Source organism: Protopterus annectens, chromosome 1.part2, assembly GCF_019279795.1.
Source record: "Protopterus annectens isolate FY-2018-M chromosome 1.part2, PAN1.0, whole genome shotgun sequence".
Lineage (NCBI taxonomy): Eukaryota > Metazoa > Chordata > Ceratodontiformes > Protopteridae > Protopterus > Protopterus annectens.
In genome coordinates, this window is record NC_056727.1 from 208441139 (window position 1) to 208459686 (window position 18548).

The window sequence follows — 18548 nt, forward strand, 5'->3', positions numbered from 1 at the left end:
ATGCATATACATTCCACCTTACCCTATAGGAGTTCAATCATATTTACTGTTTTCTTACAAGTGTTTCTTTCATAGCATTCTCAGAAGATTTAAAACCTCAGTATAATGGTGACTCTGTATTATCGGCCTCTAATTGTATTTACATGTAAATATGCACGGTATACCATACTATGTTGATATTCTACTGTGATTATGTTTTACTACATAATTTTTACTAATTGTTTAATTGTTACTATGTCTGCTATGTTTTGTGGAGCTTTTCTCCCCGGGCCTCCACTGAAAATGGGCTCCTTGAGCCCAGTGGACCTCCCCGGTCATCAAACTGAAACTAAATAAATAAGGTTTACCTTTTTGTAAATGTTACTAGTACTTTAATCCTCACATGACATGAGTGGTGACCTTACACTGACTCTAGCCTAATCATTTACTGATAAATTTACTTAAGATCCAATTTGCCTTAGCCATTTCATTCTTTGTTTACCAACTCTTGGTATCTGTAGGACTCAGAATCTTTGTCCTTGAATTCAGCTGTACGCAATACAAATACCTTACCTCAGGACTTTAACCTCTGCAAGCTATCCCGATTTGGCGACCTTGGACCTGTTTGCCTTTTATTTAGAAATTTGGTTTAATTTAGCATTTATCAGATTCTGTTTTTTTGTCTGTCTTCTTATGTTGGTCACATTGTTATTTGTAAGGGGGGTGTACTTCTGCTTCAGCAAAAGTAGTGTCATCAGCAGTGGCTTCATGCCATTGTCTCAATGTCTCACTGGGATTAGTGATTGGTCTGGCAGTGGAACATCATAATTATCACATACTGACTTCTGTTTCAGCTGCTTTTAATATATTTTAGGATTTTACCCAGCTACCGAGTAATGTACTTAATCCATTTTTAGAGGTATTTAAATGTCCATTCTAAAATCTAAATACAGTATCCACTGCTTGACCATGGTTTGTTGTGCAGTTTCTGATGTTTCTGTTGTTTCCTCATTCCCTGAATATTTCTTTAAAAGTTGATTTCTTACTGCACGTGCCTTTGTCCCTCGGTAATGCCTTGGGTTTGTTTTACATCCCTGTTTTTGTCATCTTTCCTACTGCTGGTATGCCTCGTCCTCAATGTGATTCTGTTTTCCCACAGAGCCATATTGTGGTGTAGACAGCTGCAGCATCCCATGGGCAAGACCTTCCCTGTTAGACAATCCAGTTGGTCCTTTTGTTTAAGTGTTATATAGACATCAAACTTATTACTGACTTTGTGTCCTGTAGATGTATAAACACTGAAATTCTGATTTAATAATACTGACCCTTCTGTCACTAAGTCTCAAACCCTGGACACTGTCAACTACAAAATAGTGCAGTACCCATTAGGCCACTCATCTGTGTAAATGCCACCCTTGCAGGGAACACCTGGATTTGAACCGGGGACCTCTTGATCTGCAGTCAAATGCTCTACCACTGAGCTATATCCCCACTCCACTTGATGCAGCCTATCTTGATAAATAGATGATGACACAATAATCTTTGTTAGATTATGACTGATAACATTTGTTTTGTCACATTTTACATACATTACTAGTGCTAGTGAAACTGATACCCAATGTTTGTTTTGAGGTACTGCCTTTTCATTGAGTATTAAAATAGTAATACGTCTGCTTTGGTTTACTGAAATTAAACATATCTCTGACAGTTTCATTGCCACTTGGTAGTAACTGAAAGTGATCTGGCTACTAATGTTTTTACATGAGGGCTGCCCCCCCCCCCCATACATCCCTGATATATAAGCGTGCAATCTCCAAGGCTGCAAGTTACTGCTGCAGTAAGCTGGATAGCAGTATAGTTTTTAAATTTAGGAGTCGCTGAGTGTTGAGATACTTTAAGTAGAGGCATAGTAGGTTCATAGGTTCATAAGTTGGTACTAGGCTATCAGTCTTAGGGCCTATACAAGCGTAGCCATAACAATTCCCTGGCTATTTCATCCCACAGTATTTACTTCCCTGGACCCCTGTCTAGCAGGGCGACTGATGTGAGTAGTGTAGCTAAAGCCTGTATTTTGTTATGGCTACTACAATATATTTGTATGGCTGGTCTGACTTAAACATTTTGTAATACCCAATTTTTTGGTACACATTATCCTACCTGAGGGTGTCTAGTGTAGCATATCCATATTCTGATAAGAATCTTATTTTTTAACATTTCTACTTGGTAGTGCATGAATTGTTCCTCACTTGTTTACTGTCAAGAAATAGAAGTCAGCGTTGGCAATATATTCGATGTTATGTAGTCCTATCTCGCCTACATTCTTACCCGTGGGTTCGGAGCCGAATATCGGCTACGACTCGGCCAAACTTTTCTAGCTCGAAGTCTTCTATTGGCTGGGCTAAGCAGGTATCCCATGGTGCACTGCTCCATATCCCCAGATCTCGTTTGCTGCTCGTGTACCTCGGACGTGGTCTCGCTCTTGGCTGTGGCTAAGTACCTTTTTCTTGTCTTGAGAAAAATTTGTTCATAAACAAAAAGCTATTTTCATAGCTATTGTCTGTAGTGTTTAGGTTTTTGGTAGTGTGCTTGTTTTGTGGTATCCCGCTAACTGTTCCCTCGGGCTAGGCCCATTTTAGTTAGAGGACCTAGTCCTTTTGCCCTGTCTGTTCACTAAACCGTTTAAGCTAGAGTTTTGGTTCTGTTCCTTTACCTTGTGGTCATTAACCGTTTTAGTTAGAGGCTTTTGACATAGTTTCTCTCAGTGTGTGTCTCTAGTGTGTGTGTTCAGTTACAATTTATAACTGGTTCCCGCATTTTTTGTGGTGTTGAGCGTCTGTGAGTTTCTTGTCGGACCGTTTCTTAGGTTGAGTTGTTGGTGTTTGCTGTGAAAAATGTCCAAAGATTCCAAGGAGCACAAACCTTTGAGTTTCAAAAAGTGCTCTAAATGCGGGTACAAAATGTCCATCACCGATGGGCATTCTATTTGTGTCTATTGCCTGGGAGCCATTCGTCCGCAGGAGTCCTGCAGTTTTTGCCATGCTTTCAGTCCCAGAGTGCTCCAAGAGAGAAAGAATAAACTGCTCTTAAAGGGACTCTTGAAACCCTCTTTCGAAGAGGCCTTCGATTCTTCTCCCAGTGCTAAGTCTAAGTCATCCAAGTCTAAAAAGAGATCTCCAGCTCTGTCAGCTTCATCGGAGCCTCCGGAGAAAGTCACAAAAATTGCATCAACCTCCTCAGCTCCACTGTCCTCGGGGCCGCAGGAGGTGTCGGTGTTGATGGAACCAGCGTCTGCTCCAATTATATTGGAACCTCTTCGGAGCCGATCACCCAGTCTCAGACCAGTTTCTCCTGAGAGGAGATCTAGATCTCCCTCCCTGTCCTCCAAATCCTCCAGGACCCTTTCGGATGTGGATGTTGATAGGGTGGTCCAGAGGCTCCTCCAGTCACTGGTTTTGGCAAAATAGTTTTCGGCTCCCGCCAAGTCAGCTCTGGAGCCCGTCCCGACCCCTTCTTCGATCATTCCTCCTCCGAGCGCATCTCTGTCTTCGGAGCCGGAGTGTTCCACACCATGTGATGTTCCTAGGCCGGTTCGGATGGCCCCTCCGGCTCCATTGGTACCGACATCGGCTCCGACCCCGTCGGCTCCATTCTCAGGGTTCGGGACTCGGGATTCTTCAGTCGGGCCCGAGGGGGACATCTCGGGACGTATTTCGGTTCCGAGTCTCCCTCTTGGTGCCTTGGCTCGGGGAACTCCGACTCCCGTCATGGTCTCGGAGCGTGGTCGGTCCTCGGACTCGGGGGGGGGGCCTGCCTTCAAGGCCATGTGGACTGCGCTGGCCAGATCGTCAGCTACATCAGGCGGGTCGGTCACTCTGTCCCCCACCACTTCGGTGAGAGCCTCTGATCACCACCTATCCATGGACAGCAGAGCACCAAGGCTAGATACCCCCACGAGTGGTCCCCAACTTTCTGAGGGCCCTTCAGAGTTCGTGCCTGAGGAGCCCCCTAGAAAGAAAACGTGCAAGAGGAAGCACATAGACTCCCAGGATGAGTCCCTCACCTCTGATACTGACCTCGAGGACTCTGAGGGGTCCCCCAAGTCATCCTCTGATGATGTTTCCTTCTCCGACATCCTGGAGATACTGAAACAAAGAGGTGACTGGCCGTCCAAAGCCCCTTCCGAGGAGGAGTCGGTCTTCCTTAAGGCCTTTGATGCTCAGCCTTCCACCTCCTGGGTGTCCCCACCCTTCGACGAGCTCCTTGATTTGATCTGTCGAAGGGTGTGGGAAAACCATGATTCTGTGGAGCCCGTACCCAGCCGTCCCAACAAGTTTCTTTCTGCTCCCCAGGACAAGGAGTTTCTGTGCAAAGGAGTCCCTGTAGATGCCATGTTGGTGGCGGTGGCCACTCAGAAGGAAGTAGCAGAGACCTCTTCCTCCGTCCATCCTCCTAACAAGGAGTCTAGGACCATGGACCAGTACGGGAATCGTAACCTGTCGTCAGCAACCTTTACCTTATGGTCACAGAACTATCTGTCACATTTCACTCGGCTCCAGAGAGATCTCCTCAAGGAGTTAGGAGATACTCTTGCAGGTAACGTCCCTGAGGCGGTGGCCCAGACGGTTAACGCCCAGGTGTCTACCCTCAATTCTGTTGTCAACTCTTCCATGCGGCTCATTTCGTATGCAGCCGAGGGAGCGAGTAGGGCAGCAAGCTCAGGAATCGCCCTTAGAAGGCAAGCCTGGCTGCACCTTTGTCACTTCGCGGAAGCCTTCAAGTCTTCCTTCACTGACGCCCCCTTTGATGGTTCCTCTTTGTTCGGAACCAAAATGAAAGACAAGAGGGAAAGACTCTGTCTGCCGTAGGGGTCCATTTTTCCCTTCCTTCTAGGCCTTACCCCAAGGCCCAGCAGGGTGGGAAGATGTGGTTCAAGAAATCACAGAGGTTTTTTCCTGCCGCACAAGGTGAGTCCCCCACCAGAGGCAGAGGAGGGGGAGGTTATTCAGGGAGACGCCACCCTAGAGGCAGAGGGGGCCCCCGCAATGCGGGAGACCGCAATTCCTTTCGTGGCTCTCCTTACTCTCATTCCTGAGGGAGTGCCCAGCTGTGCTTATCCGGAGCTAGTCGGGGATCGAATTTCGTTATATCTGGAAGCCTGGAAAAGCATCACCCAGGACCGATGGGTATTATGAATAATTTCTGGAGGTTATCTCATTCCGTTTACATCAGACCCCCCCCCCCTTCAATCAGAAAAATCCCAGATGTTCCACCCAGTCAAAGGGATCAAGCAGCCTCAGAGGTTTCAAAGCTGCTAGGAAAAGGAGCCATCCAGCGTGTCCCCTCAGACCAAATCGGATTAGGGACTTACTCAAGATTCTTTTTGGTGCCGAAAAGACAGGGGACGTGAGACCCATATTAGATCTCAGCCAACTGAACAACTATGTACAGAAGTCCAAGTTCCGTATGGTCACACTACAATCAATTCTCCCATTGTTGGGAGAGGAGGTATGGATGTGCTCCATCGACCTCAAGGATGCTTACTACCATGTGAAAATGGACAGGGCATCCAGGAGTCACCTATGCTTCCAGCTGGGAGCCAGTCATTTCCAGCTTCGAGCCCTGCCCTTTGATCTCACCACAGCCCCCAGAGTTTTCACCAAGTGTATGGCGGTGTTGACTGCTCACTTGAGACGTCAAGGATTCCAAGTGTTTCTGTATCTGGACGACTGGCTCCTTACCGCCCCCACCAGGCATCAACTAGTTCAAACCAGGGACGCTACCATCACTCTATGTCAACAGTTGGGCATAACACTAGATTGGGAAAAATCTGCTTTGTTGACCTCGCAGCGTGTCACCTTTATAGGAGCAGAATTAGACACCATTCGAATTCGAGCATTTTTACCGCAGGAGAGGATGAGAGTCTTACAACAACAGATACACATCCTGATGCCCCTGAGGAAAGCGAAGGCAAGATGGGTTCTCCAACTCCTGGGGACCATGGCAGCAACAATTATGTTGGTCCCTGTAGCCAGATTGCACATGAGACTTCTCCAATGGCTCCTCTTTGTTCAATGGTCTCTCCAAAAATTTCCACTTTCTCACCCCATTTTGCTCACGGACAGATGCAAACAGGACCTCAGTTGGTTGCTTTGCACCAACAATTTGGACGGGGGAAGGCCCTTCATTCCACCCATCCCGATTGCCACAGTGACCACGGACACCTCCCAGATGGGGGGGGGGCATTATCTTGGCAGGACAGTCCAAGGCACGTGGCAAGATCACGAGATACATCTGCATATCAACGTCCTAGAGATGAGAGCAGTGCTACTTGCATTGCAGGCACTTCAGAGCTTTCTACCTCTAGGGACGATTGCAATACACTCGGACAACATGTCAGTAGTGTGGTATCTAAACAAGCAAGGGGGAACCAGGTCTTACCCCCTGTGCAGAGAGGCCATGCGAGTGTGGCAGTGGGCAGTAACTTCCCAACGGTTTCTGGTGGCAACGCACATTCCGGGGAAGTCCAACGTGATTGCGGACAGGCTAAGCAGAGCTATTCTGATGCCTTACGAGTGGTCCCTGAATCGTCTAGTTGCAGAGCAAATCTTCAGCAGATGGGGTCAGCCTTGCTGCGACCTTTTTGCCAGCCCCTCAATGCCAAATACAGCAGCTACTTCATGCTGATCCCCCCACAGGGGGAGTCACCCAGGGATGCTCTAGTTCACGATTGGCCCTCCGGTCTGCTTTATGCTTTCCCTCCATTTCCCTTGCTGTCAAAGGTGATTCAGAAAGCGCAATCCTTGGGAAGCAGAATGATTCTGATTGCTCCACACTGGCCTCGTCAAGTCTGGTTCCCCTTTCTTCAACCATACATTGTGGACACTCCTTGGATTCTGGACCCTCAACCAGATTTACTGACACACATGTCGGACAGTTCCACCCCTCTCTGATGACCCTCCGGTTGACAGCCTGGCTACTCCACTTCCATCATTAGTTAGGCTTCATAAATTTCCACCGGAAGTGGTTCACATTTTATCTTCCTCTCATAAGACATCTACTAAGAAGATTTATTCTAGCAAATGGAAGAGGTTTTCTATTTGGGTGCATACTCAAGGGATTGATCCTTACACAGCTCCAATTGCTTCAGTCTTGGAGTTTTTGTCTATGCTTTTCCATCAGGGTTCTGCATCAGCTACCATCAAAGTTCAATTGGCAGCAATCTCTAATTTTCATGTTGCTAATGAGCCTAGTCTCATGGCTCAAAGACTCTGTAAGGCTTTCCTGAAAGGTACTCTGTTACTCTGTCCCCCGGTCTCCGAACCTATCATGCCCTGGGATCTCAATTTTGTTCTACAAGCCCTTACTTCACCACCTTTCGAGCCTGCAGCTACCTGTGAATTGAAAATTTTGACCTGGAAAACAGCCTTCTTAACAGCAATCACTTTAGCAAGGCGAGTTTCAGAGATTCAAGCCCTCTCTATCACACCTCCATACTTAATCTTTCATAAGGACAGGGTTTTTCTTAGACCAAACCCTTCTTTCCTTCCTAAAGTGGCTTCCGTGTCTAATCTTAATCAATCCATTGAGTTGCCTGTATTCTTTCGTCATTTTCAAACAAGGCAGAATTTAAATTTCATCAATTGTATGTACACAGACAGTTACGTTTCTATCTGCACCGAACAAAAGATATCCGAAAGTCTGATCAACCATTTGTCTCCTTTTCGGAAAACAAAATTGGGTCCCCAGTCTCCAAGATCACCCTATCCAGATGGATATCTAGTTGCATCTCTTTCGCCTACCACGCAGGAGGAAAAGATCTGCCATTTCCGGTCAAGGCTCACTCTACTCGGGCTGTTTCTACATCTACAGCCTATCAAGCCAGATTGTCAATGGATGATATATGTGCTGCAGCTACTTGGGCTTCTCCTCACACATTTGTTTCTCATTACAAATTGGAAGTGGTTTCTAGGGGCAAGTCGTCCTTTGGCTCCACAGTACTCAGGAGTATTTTCCTATGAGCCACCCAGGATGTAGGTGCTAGGGACGCTGTCCCATGGGTAAGAATGTAGGCGAGATAGGACTACATAACATCAAGAAGTTATATACTCACTATAACGTTCGATGTATGTAGTCCATCTCGTCTCACATTCTTACTTACCTTCCCACCTTTCCACTTCCTGGAGGATCTGGAGGTTAGGTTTCTATCTACAGAGTTCCCTTTACTTTAGCTTATTCTTTTTATCTGGATGTGGTGTATGCATGGGGTATGAATGAGTATTGCAGCAAACTAGATCTGGGGATATGGAGCAGTACACCATGGGATACCTGCTTAGCCCAGCCAATAGAAGACTTCGAGCTAGAAAAGTTTGGCTGAGTCGGAGCCGATATTCGGCTCCGAACCCACGGGTAAGAATGTGAGGCGAGATGGACTACATACATCGAACGTTATGGTGAGTACATAACTTCTTGATGTTATGTGGTCCAATCTCGCCTACATTCTTACTCACGGGTTCGGAGCCAAACATCAGCTCTGACTCGGCCAACTTATTTTTCTAGACTAACCTGGTATCCCATGTTGCACTGCTCCATAGCCCCAGATCTCGTTTGTCACTGTTGTAGCTAGGAAGTGGTCTCGCTTGGCTGTGTCTAAGTAGCTTTAAAACTTCTTTTTTCTCACTGATATTTGTGTTTTGTCCTCACAAAAGCTATTTTAATAGCTATTTGCTCTTGTTGTTTAGTGTGTCTTGTGGTGTGAGTGATTTTTGTTGGTATCCCTCTGTTCCGACGGGCTAGGCCCGTTTAAATTAGAGGACCTAGTCCTCACTCAGTTGTATAGTTTTGTCCTAATTTTCCTGTGTAAAAAAAAGCGTTTTTTCCTCGCTTCTGTGTGTGTGGGTTAGTCGTCTCAAGAATCGTTTAAGTTAGAGATTCTTGTCAGTAGTTGTTAGTGGTAGTTCCCACCTTAACCGTTGTTGGACTAGGGTCCTGTTGCTTGTTTCTGTTGTGTGCAGTGGTCATTAATATGTCAAAGGAGCAAAAGGAACATAAACCCTCTGGGTTTAAGAAATGTTCTAAATGCAGCTACAAGATGTCCATGACAGATGGACATTCCGTTTGTGTTTACTGCCTGGGGGCTATACATTTACAAGAGTCCTGTAGCTTTTGTCATGCCTTCAGTCCGAGGGTGCTACAGGAAAGAAAAAATAAACTTATACTGAAGGGTCTTCTAAAGCCTTCCTTTGAGGAGTCCTTGGACTCTTCCTCTGGTTCACAAACTAAAGCCAAGACTTCTAAGGCTAAGAAGAGATCTCCGGCTCCATCTGTTTCATCAGAGCCACCGGAGAAGACTACCAAATTGGATTCTATCTCCTTGCCTCCCTTGTCCTCGGGGCCGCAGGAGGTAGCTGTGGTTCTTGAGTCAGCCACGGCTCAAATTCTGTTAGAGCCCATTCGGAGCCAGTTTCCTAGTGTTAGACATGGATCTCCAGATAGGAGATCACAGTCACCTTCTCTCTCCTCCAAATCCTCCAGACTCTCTGATTTGAATGTGGATAGGGTGGTCCAGTGGCTCCTGCAGTCGCCTGTGTTGGCAAAATTATTTTTGGCTCCGACCCAGTCGGCTCCGGAGCCAGTCCCGATGAGTGCACCGATGGTTCCTCCTCTGAGCACCTCCTTGTCTTCGGAGCCGGAGTGTTCTGATCCGAGTGATGTTCTGCCGGCTCCGATACCTCTTAAGGCTTTATTGGTGCCGACGTTGGCTCCAACCGTGTCGGCTCCGTCCTCTGGTTTCGGAACTCGGGTTTCCCCTGTCGGGCCCGACGGGGATACTTCGGGACTTATGTCGGTTCCAAGCCTCCCTCTCGGCGCTTCGGCTCGAGGAACTTCGGCTCCAGTCGTGGCCTCAGAGGTTGGTCGGTCCTCGGATTCGGGGGGGGGCCCACCTTCGAGGCCATGAGGAGCGCACTGGCCAGATCTTCAGTGACATCACCCGGATCGGTCATTCCATCCCCTTCCACACCGGCGAGAGCCTCTGATGTCCCCCTATCGGTTGACGGCGGAGCCCCAAGGTCTGGGGAAACCCCCATGAGCGGTCCTCAACTTTCTGAGGGCCCCGAGGAGTCTGTGCATGAGGAGCTCCCAAGAAAGAAGTTGTGCAAGAGGAAGCACATAGACTTCCAGGACAAGTCTCAACTTCTGATACCGACCTTGAAGAGTCAGAGGGGTCACCAAGTCGTCCTCCGATGACATCTCGTTCTCCGACATCCTGGAAATTTTGAGGCAGAGAGGCAGCTGGTCATCCAAAACCCCCTCTGAGGAGGAGTCAGTATTCCTCAAGGCTTTTGGGGCTCAACCCTCCGCCTCCTGGGTGTCTCCACCCTTCGATGAGCTCCTAGATTTGATCTGTTGAAGGGTGTGGGAGACTCCTGACTCGGTAGAACCTATACCCAGACGCCCTAATAAATTTCTTTCAGCTCCCCCTGGGAAAGTGTTCCTGTCCAAAGGGGTATCTGTGGATGCCATGGTGGTGGCGGCGGCCACTCAGCAGGAAGTAGCCGAGTCTTCTTCCTCCGTCCATCCTCCTAACAAGGAGTCCAGGAGTATGGATCAGTATGGGAAGCGTACCCTCTCTTCAGCGACCTTCACCCTTCGGTCTCTGAATTATCTTTGTCATTTTACTCGGCTCCAGAGAGATCTCCTTAAAGAGTTAGGAGATAATCTAACAGGTAACGTACCTGAGGCGTTAACACAGACGGTTAACGCCCAGCTGTCTACTCTTGGCTCGATTGTCAACTCGTCCATGAGGCTCATATCTTATGCAGCCGAAGGGGAGAGCAGGGCAGCTAGCTCAGGTGTAGCCCTCAGGAGGCAAGCCTGGATGCGCCTGTGTCATTTTGCAGAGGCCTTCAAGTCTTCCTTCACTGACTCCCCCTTTGATGGGTCCTCACTCTTTGGGACCAAAGTGAAAGACACCCTCACCAAATGCGAGCAAGAGGGGAAGACCCTGTCTGCCGTAGGGGTCCATTTTTCCCTTCCATCTAGGCCTTACCCCAAGGCTCAGAGGGGAGGAAAAATGTGGATCAAAAAGTCACAGAAGTCTTTCCCTACCGCTCAAGGTGAGTCCCCCTCCAGAGGCAGAGGAGGGCGGGGCTATTCTGGGAGATGCCGCCCTAGGGGCAGAGGAGGCCCTCGCAGTTCGGGAGACCGTGATTTCTTTTGCGGGCCTTCCTATCATCGTCCCTGATGTATTGCCCGACTGTGCTATTCCAGAGCCAGTCGGGGGCCGCATTTCGTTGTACCTGGATGCCTGGGCAAGTATCACTTAGGATCGATGGGTGCTTCGAATAGTTACCGGAGGTTATTCCATCCCCTTGTTTTCAGACCCCCTGCCAGCCAAGAGTATCCCAGACGTTCCACCCAGTCAAAGGGATCACGCAACACTAGAAATTTCAAAGTTGCTGGAAAAAGGAGTCATCCAACCTGTCCCCTCAGACCATTTCGGATTAGGGACTTACTCAAGACTATTTTGGTGCCAAAATAAACAGGGGACCTGAGACCCATCTTGGATCTCAGCTGACTGAATTGCTATGTTCTAAAGTCTAAGTTCCGAATGGTCACGCTTTAGTCTATTTTTCCATTACTGGGAAAAGAAGTATGGATGTGCTCCATTGACCTCAAGGATGCTTACTACCATATCAAAATGGACAGGGCATCCAGGAGTCACTTACGCTTCCGACTGGGAGACAGTCATTTCCAGTTTCGTGCCCTGCCCTTTGGTCTCACCACAGCCCCCAGGGTGTTCACCAAGTGTTTGGCAGTGGTGACAGCTCACCTGAGACATCAAGGATTCCAAGTGTTTCCATACCTGGACGACTGGCTCCTCACCGCCCCCACCAGGCATCTTCTCATTCAGGCCAGGGAAACGACCATTGCCCTTTTTCATCAACTAAAAATTACTTTGAACTGGGGAAAGTCTGCCTTGCTGCCCTCACAGCGTATCACATTTATAGGCGCAGAGCTAGACACCGTTCATATGCGGGCATTCCTGCCCCAAGAAAGGATAGAGGTGTTGCAGGGTCAGGTTCGTGCGGTTACCCCTCAAGAAGGTTCAGGCCAGATGGGTTCTGCAGCTCCTGGGATCCATGGCAGACACCATTATGTTAGTGCCTCTAGCCAGATTACACATGAGGCTTCTGCAGTGGCTCCTCTCTGCCCAATGGTCCTTTCAGAAACTTCCCCTGTCCCATTTGATCCTACTCACCGATTGGTGCAAACAGGACCTCTGTTGGTGGCTACGCAACGCCAACTTGAACAAAGGGAATCCGTTTATTCCTATGCCACCAGTTGCCACGGTGACCACGGACGCCTCCCAGATGGGGGGGGGGCATTATCTTGGCAGGACGGTCCAAGGCATGTGGCAAGATCACGAGGTACATCTGCACATCAGTGTTCTAGAGATGAGAGCGGTGTTACTGGCGTTGCAAGCACTGCAGAGCACTCTCCCCCTAGGAACGATTGCAATTCACTCGGACAACATGTCCGTGGTGTGGTACCTGAACAAGCAAGGGGGAACCAAATCTTACCCCTATGCAGAGAGGCCATGCGAGTGTGGCAGTGGGCAGTGTCTTCCCGATGGTTCCTAGTGGCAACGCACATTCCGGGGAAGGCCAATGTGATAGCAGACAGGCTATCTATTCTGATGCCTTACGAGTGGTCCCTGAACCGCCGAGTTGCGGAACAGATTTTCAACAGGTGGGGTCAGCCTTGCTGCGATCTTTTTGCCAATCCCCACAATGCCAAGTGCAGCAACTACTTCACTCTCATCCCCCCACAGAGGGAGTCACCCAGGGATGCTCTAGTCCACGAGTGGCCTCCCGGTCTGCTCTATGCTTTCCCTCCGTTTCCTCTGCTGCCAAGAGTGATTCAGAAAGCCATTTCCTCAGGAAGCAAGATGATTCTAATTGCCCCACACTGGCCTCGCTAAGTCTGGTTCTCCTTTCTTCATCAGTATGCAGTGGACAGTCCTTGGACTCTGGACCCAGTGCCAGACCTACTGACACACATGTCGGGACAGTCCCATCCCTCCCTGCGGACCCTCAGGTTGACAGCCTGGCTACTCCACTTCCATCTTTAGTCAGACTTCATCGTTTTTCACCTGAGGTAGTACACATTTTATCTTCATCTCATAAATCTTCTACCAGGAAGATTTATTCCAGCAAGTGGAAAAGATTTTCAATTTGGGCTGAGGCCCAGGGACTGGATCCTTTCACAGCCCCCATCCCTGCTGTCTTAGATTTTTTATCCATACTTTTTCAGCAGGGTTCTGCTTCTGCAACCATTAAGGTCCAGCTAGCCGCTATTTCTAATTTCCATACCTTCTCTCATGGCTCAAAGACTATGTAAGGCCTTTTTGAGGGGCACCTTGTTACTACGGTCTCCTGTGTCAGAACCCATCATGCCATGGGATTTAAATTTTGTCTTACAAGCCCTGACTTCATCACCTTTCGAGCCAGCTGCCACCTGTGAATTACAATTTCTGTCTTGGAAGCCTGCATTCTTAATAGCCATCACATCAGCCAGACGGGTGTCGGAGATTCAAGCGTTGTCCATCAAATCCCCATATTTAATCTTTCATAAGGACAGGGTTTCCTTGAGACCTAATCCGTCCTTTCTTCCGAAAGTAACCTCTGCCGTTAATCTCAATCAGTCTCTTGAGCTGCCAGATGTTCATCGTGCATACAGCTGCAGTCATAACAGATGGGTTCTCCTGCCGTCAGGCGGGTCCTCGGTCGGCCGAATTCCAAAGTCTAGGTCCGGCGTCGGTTGTCGTCGCTTCTTCCCTGACGTCAGTGCGACAGGGGCATAAAAGAACCAGCCAACGCCATTTTCTTCAGTCTTTCTTGCCGCGCGGTGCCTGAAGCAGAAGCAGTTCGCAAGTGCCGGTCGGCCAGCTCCTGAAATTACGAAAATTTTGAAACCAAAGTCTTCTTGAAAGCTAAGTACCCCGTTGGGGAAACTTTTCTTGCCTCAGACCGATGTCAGACAAAGTTAATAATTGTATTTCATGTGGGAAGCAAATACTGCATAAGGATTTCCATTCCCTCTGTACTCCTTGTTTAGGCCCAGACCACGACGTCTCGGTCTGTCGCTTTTGTGCTACATTCAACAAACGCACCATTAAGCGTCGGGCGGAGTTCGCCCAGCATTATTTTGGCAAAACATTTAACTATATTATGTCGTCGGATACTCCAACTCCAGTTTTGTCTAAAAAGCGCAAAGATAAGGGCCAACACACGAGGTCCGCGGCTTCTACCGACACCACACCAAAGCCGACTACACATGGTCCAGTTCTCAGCGAGGCGCCTACGTAGCCCCTGACTACCGACGACACTTCATTGGCGGTGTCTCCTGTGCCCGAGGTCGCAGGCTCCTTGGCCCACACCCCGACTACAGATACCGAAGCCACTCTTGGCGGTGAATCTCAAAATGTGGACAGGTCTACCTCCTCTCAAGGTGTCTTCAGACCTTCCTCTTCTTTTTCCATCAAGGCTTTCACTAAGTCTAAAGCAGCCATGCATTCTAAGAGACAAGCTACACAGGGCCCATCTCCAGGCCCCATGCCTAAAAAACAGATGCTTAAAATGGCTGAGGATTTAATTACTCTTATCAGGGGTTCTCAACCCCCGGACAAAGGCCCAGAGTGGAGGAAGAATCCCCTCCTCTGATCAGGGCTCCATTATTTCAGAGCACTCTGATGATCAGGAACATTCTTACTCCCTTTCAAGACTCTGATGCAGAGGAGTCCATTCCCTCTGTATCCCTCCCAGAGGATTACTCATTTGGGGAAACTTTGCATACCTTAAGGGAACACTTCCACTGGGAAGGCCAAGATTATTCAGATTCCAAGAAAAGGCTTAGGGAATTTCTCTTGCTACCTTAGCACAGGCCTCTGGCTATACCTCCTGTCTTGGACATACTAGATGATGTGTACTCGGAGGCCTGCCTTAACCCGGATTCTCTACCTCCAGCCCCAGTCAAGCCTGACAGGTACTACAGGGTTCCTGACTCACACCAATTTCTATACAAAAGCCATGCTGCTGACCCAGAAACCATCTCACAGGGCCCCAAGGGAATTAAGGCCTCCACTGCTAAAAATCCATTACCTTCCGAGAGAGATTCCAGATCCTTAGAAAGGTGGGGTAAAAAGGTATATACCTCGGCTACCTTAACCATGAGGGCATTAAACTGTCAGTTCCATATGCTAAAATACCAACAGTTTTTGTTATCACAATTGAAAAGTAAAATGTCACAACCTGAACAACCAGACTTGAAGGAGTTGCAGGATTTGATGCATAGTGCAGAACAAGTGGGTAAACATATCTTACAATGTGGTTTTGATGCTCTAGAGGCCTCATGTAGAGCTGCTGTTACAGGATCAGTCATACGTAGACATGCCTGGCTCAAGGAACAAACCTTGCCAGATCATGTCAAAGCTAAATTACTAGATGCCCCTCTACAAAAGGATGTATTATTTGGTGCTAATGCTGAGGAGGTATTAAGGAAAATGGAGGAAAAGGCTAAATCAATGCAAACTGTGAAAGATTTTCTACAGGTACAACCCCCACGCTTCAGTAGAAATTGGCCTTCCAAAAATTGGTCCTTTCCAGCCACGGACAGACCCCAAAGAGGTAGATACAGGCGCCCGAGGGGCAGTGGACAATCCCAAGGATCGTTTAGAGGCAGACAATGGCAAGCTCTTACACAAAGAGGTGGTGAGGATAACTCGCAACCATTCAGAAAGCAAGTCCAATGACTTTCCCCTTTGCATGCCAAGCAAGACTCAAATGGCAACATCCTTAGGCGGAAAACTGGCATTATTTTAAAAAAATTTGCATATTGTCACAAAAGACAAATGGATCCTGGACATTATAAACAGAGGCTACAGATTCCATTTTCGCACCCTTCCAAAAATGAGAGGCATGCCAAACCTGCCACACAATCAAAGGGCAGAGGCACAAAGGCAAATTACAGATCTCATAGACATGAAAGCTATTCAAGAGGTACCTACGCACGAACAAGGTCAAGGTTTTTATTCCAGACTATTCCTGGTACCAAGGAAGGGAAAAGAATGGAGACCTATTTTTGGACCTATCCATCCTAAACACATTTCTACTCGTACCAAAATTCAAGATGCTCACTCTACAGCAGCTTCTTCCCATGCTGGGCAAGGAGTCTTGGCTGGTAACATTGGACCTCAAGGAGGCATACCTGCATGTCCCAATCAGACAAAATTGCAGAAGATACCTCAGATTTCTTGCAGGTTCAACCCATTATCAATTCTCTGCATTGCCCTTTGGCTTTTCTACTGCCCAGAGTATTCACGAAATGCCTGGCATCAGTAATTGCCTACTGCAGACTTCAAGGGATACAAATATACCCCTATTTGGACGACTGCCTGATCCAAGCAGACAGCAAGCACATTCTTCTGAAACATCTGGCTTATGTAATAATGTTGTTGAACTCTCTGGGATACACAGTCAACAAAAAGAAATCAAAGCTAATACCCTCTCGGAAAATAATTTTCCTGGGTGCCAACTTGGACACAAACACCCAGATGGCCTACCTCATGCCAGAGAAGCAGGGGCAACTAACTCAATACTTCAGAGCACTAGCAAATTGCACCAGGCTGACTGCAAGGACAATCCTGCAGGCTCTGGGATTCATGGCATCTTGCATCTTACTAATCCCATATGCAAAGCTGCATATGAGGAAACTTCAATGGTACCTGAAAAACCTATGGTCTCAACACAGCCATAGTTTGGAAACAATAATACCACTAATTCCATGTCTTCAAAAGGAATTTATGTGGTAGGCTCAAGCATGCCAAACAAACACAGGTCTCCCATTCAGCAAGCCTCAATCAAATCAAGTCATCACAACAGACGCCTCGGACTACGCCTGGGGGGCGCACATGACAGATCGGTGCATTCAGGGCAAATGGTCCCAAAAAGAAAAGCACCTTCACATCAATCAAAAGGAAATGCTTGCAGTAATAAATGATATTATAGCTTTCAAAGACCTTCTGCAACCAGGTCAACTATTAATAAGAACGGACAACACCACAGTTATGTGGTACATAAACAAACAGGGAGGAACACATTTATACCCCGTATGCAGACTGGCCATGTCACTTTGGAGCTTGGCCATGGACTTACAAATCGAACTACAAGGACAGTACTTGCCAGGCAAGGAAAACACGCTGGCAGACAACCTAAGCAGAAATATGACAGATCCACACGAATGGAAGTTGCATCCTCAAGTTTTTACAGAGATAATCCAAGCATGGGGAAGGCCAGACATAGATCTCTTTGCCTCCCACAAAAATCACCAATTGACAAAATTCTGCTCAAGGATTTTCCATCCAAAGGCCTGGAGAGTGGACGCCCTCTTTCAGTTGGACATCAATGACAGTTTATGCCTTCCCACCTCTTCCTCTGCTGCCCAAAGTTCTATTGAAAACCAGAGCAGACAGACCAAAGATGATTCTCATTGCTCCAGACTGGCCAAGACAACACTGGTACCCACTCCTGAGGAGCCTGATGATTCCCCACCATGGACCCTGCCTCTAATGCCTCTTCTCCTGACTCAGCACAGCTTCAAAACTCTTCACAGTCAGCTAAAAACACTCAATCTAGCCGCATGGAAGATTCCTTAGCATCACAACAGACCCTACTCTCCAAGGAGGTGCAGGATGTCATTTTGGAGGCCAGAAGGCCGTCTACTAGGAAAGCTTACTCCGCAAAATGGAAACGGTTTTGTGTCTGGAATGAGAAAAAGGGCCAGGATCCTGGAAAACTGAATTTACCTCAAATATTACAGTATCTAGCTGAGCTGCTAAGCAGTGGACTTTCATTCTCCTCCATCAAAATCCATGCCTCAGCCATTTCTGCAGAATACAACACTGATCCACCCTTATTCTCTCACCCCCTCTTAAGACAGTTCCTCAGAGGGGCTAAGAATCTAAAACCCCCAAGGAAACAACCAATACCTGCTTGGGATCTCAGTTTCATTCTGGAAAAACTGACCTTGTCTCCTTTTGAACCAGCTGCCTCATCAGATTTGCAATATTTGTCCTGGAAAACAGCTTTCCTTCTGGCTATTACCTCAGCTCGTAGAGTTTCAGAACTACAAGCTCTCATGGCTGTGCAGCCTTTTATCATCTTCCATCAGGATAGAGTTTCCTTACGAACCAACCCGTCCTTTATGCCAAAGGTGGTATCCAGGGTAGCTTTGAATCAGGCCATACACTTACCTACCTTTTATCCTAATCCTCAAAACAAAGGGGAGAGATTACTACATTCCTTGGACATCCACAGACAACTGCGTTATTTGGACAGAACAAAGCCTTTCAGAAAATCAGAACAGCTCTTTGTGTCCTATGCTATAGGAGCTCAAGGAAAGCCAATTTCCAAACAGACAATCTCAAAATGGATAGTCCACTGCATACGCTTTTGCTATTCTTTTCATGGCAAAACTGTACCTACAGGCATCAGATCTCACTCCACAAGGAC

General features: G+C 47.7%; 1 protein-coding gene and 1 non-coding gene across 3 annotated transcripts in view; one reads left to right on the plus strand and one right to left on the minus strand.

The window, feature by feature from the left end:
• Positions 1–18548, plus strand: part of MDH1 (malate dehydrogenase 1) — a 214860-nt gene that overhangs the window by 65176 nt on the left and 131136 nt on the right. The window lies entirely within an intron of this gene.
• TRNAC-GCA lies at positions 1399–1470 on the minus strand. The gene has a single exon. It is a non-coding gene; the product is annotated as a tRNA-Cys (tRNA).